At 47.8% G+C, this 2,320-nt stretch overlaps 1 protein-coding gene across 3 annotated transcripts in view; it reads right to left on the bottom strand.

Moving 5' to 3' along the window:
- The window catches only part of Tirap (TIR domain containing adaptor protein), an 11,076-nt gene extending 8,756 nt beyond the window's left edge, over window positions 1–2,320 (bottom strand). For 2 of the 3 annotated variants that reach the window (XM_010628644.3, XM_010628645.3), the window contains exon 1: window positions 2,248–2,320. The gene's annotated coding sequence lies outside the window, so the exon portion shown is untranslated. The remainder of the gene's footprint in view (window positions 1–2,247) is intronic. The other variant, XM_010628646.3, reaches the window with a different exon arrangement.

Below are 2,320 nucleotides of genomic sequence, written 5' to 3'. Positions count from 1 at the left end.
AACAAAAAAAGTTTAAAATGGACAGTAGATAAAACTGTGAATGGTAAAACATAGTAAATGATTTCCTGACTTTGGGGTAGACAAAGCTATTTTCAACTTGACACAAATAATACAAATGTGGGGGGCTGTGGTAAATTGGAAAACATTAAAATGAAAACTTGTTCATTAAAAGGCATCCTTAGCTACCCATGGTGGTGCATGCCTAAGTGTTGAGGCAGGAGGATTGCCATGAGTTTGAGGCCAGCCTAGATTATATAGTGAGATCCTGTCCTTTTTTTTTTTTTTTTTTTTTTTTTTTTTTTTTTTTTGTGTGAGAGACAGGGTCTCACTATGTAGTTGAGACTGACCTGGAACTCACAGAGATCCTCCTGCCTCAGCCTCCCAAGTGCTGGGATTACAGGTGAGCGCCAGCATGCCCGGCTGAGACCCAGTCTTAAAAAACAAAACAACAAAAGACATCCTTAGAAGAGTAAAAGTCTGCTAAGAAAATGTTTCAAAATATATACTCAGGGCCAGGGATTTAGCTCAGTGGCACTGCGAGGCACAAGGTCCTGAGTTCAATCCCTGGTACCAAACAAAACAAAAACAAAACAGAATTTCCCAAATATTTCTTTTTGTTTTTTGGTACCGGGATAGAACTTGGGACCTTGTGCTTGTAAGGCAGGTGGTGGAGGCACTGAGCTAAATCCCAGGTCCCTATATCCCAAATATTTCCATCACTACAGAGAAAGAGAGACAACCTGTTAGAAAAATGGGCTTAGCTTTGGGGTATAGTTCACCCTGGGTACAATGTCCATCCCCCAAACAAAAGGGCAGAAGAATTGAATAGGGACTTCTCAAAGTGATAGTCAAATGACCAAGAGGCATAAAAAAAGATGTACCATCAGAGAAATGCAAATTCAGCCTTGGTGTGCAGCACTCTTCATTCAGCGTGCACAGGTTGGCAGCTCTCAGGTTAAACCAGTCCTGGTGGAAAGGACTGTAGTTTGGGTATGGGTATGGGTGGGAAGACACAGGAACATGTATACATAGCTGGTGGTGTGTGCAACGGCATGACTAACTTGGAGAGCTGTCCTATACCATGTTCTAAAGCTGAGTGCACTGCCCAGCAATTCCACACTTAGGAGTGATAGTGTATTCATATGTTCACCAAGGCACACACTCAGGAATGCACAGGGGTACCTGCAGCCAGCCGAAGTATCCAGGGGGTGAATAGATCCCATGATCTGCCACACAACAGAGTTTTACGCATCACTGAGAATGAGTCACTGCTAAATACAACGTGCATTAACGTCACAAACCACCAAGTGTACTCAGGAGTACATAGGGTTTCACTGACTGAAAACCTAAAACTCGTCGAGCTATTGTATGGTGTCAGAAACCAGGTTAATCGTTACCTTTTGAGGGCGGCAGTGACTAGAAGTGGTCATAAAAGATCTGGGCGGGAGGGTAGATAATGGTTTTCTGATTGTTTTAGAAGTGAACTGTGCAGGAAATGCTCAGCTTGTGGAAAACAATTAAGCTGTACTCTTAGGCTCTGTGTGCTTTTCCATATATGCGTGCTGCCCCCCCCCGTTCAGTATTGGGGATGTAACCCAGGGCCTCTGCACTGATCCATATCCCCAGCCATTTTTATTTATTTATTTTTCTGTATCGGGGATGAACTCAGGACCTTGCCTTGGGCTTGGCAGGCAGGCACGGCGCCTCTGGAGCTACATCCCCGGCCGCCTCTTTTATTTGGGGTCAGGGTCTCACTCAATTGTCCAGGCCTGAATTGCCCCAGTGGGACTCCAACTTCTACTCTAACTTCCCGTCATTCTACCTCAGCCTCATTTTTTTTTTTTAAATCTAAAAGCCAACTTGATGCGGTTTCCTGAGTCATTCCGGACCCCCCTAGGTAGGTGTCTCCGCGGGAGACTCCGTACTCGCAGGACCTCAGCTGTATGCAGTGATTTCTAATTCACGTCTGCCCAGGACAGGAGGACCAAGCCTGTGGTGCCGCGTGACCCTCTGGCCCTCTGCGCGACGCCTTGCCCTGGGTGGGCGCTCATCAACGAGCGTGGTCAAGATGCCTTTTGACCCTGCGTAAAGCCACGCACTGTCGCAGTTACCCCAAGAGCTGCGGGCAGATCAGGAAGGAGGCGAGGTCAGGAGAGGAGTTGGATCCTCAGAGCCAGACTTGTCAGTCACCCCAGCTAACAGTAGCGACAGAAAAGTGACTTTGTCCCGCAGGGCCCCGCTGCTTACGTGATCCGGGCGCTGGAAGCAGCCGGGTAGAGGACCGGAGCGGGGCCGGCGGCGCTGGGGGCCCGGCGAGGCT

The sequence above is a fragment of the Fukomys damarensis genome, unplaced genomic scaffold, assembly GCF_012274545.1.
Source record: "Fukomys damarensis isolate Sample0158 unplaced genomic scaffold, DMR_v1.0_HiC HiC_scaffold_16, whole genome shotgun sequence".
Taxonomy (NCBI): domain Eukaryota; kingdom Metazoa; phylum Chordata; class Mammalia; order Rodentia; family Bathyergidae; genus Fukomys; species Fukomys damarensis.
Note: the sequence above shows the minus strand (reverse complement) of the source record. Positions and strands in the feature narration are given on the sequence as shown.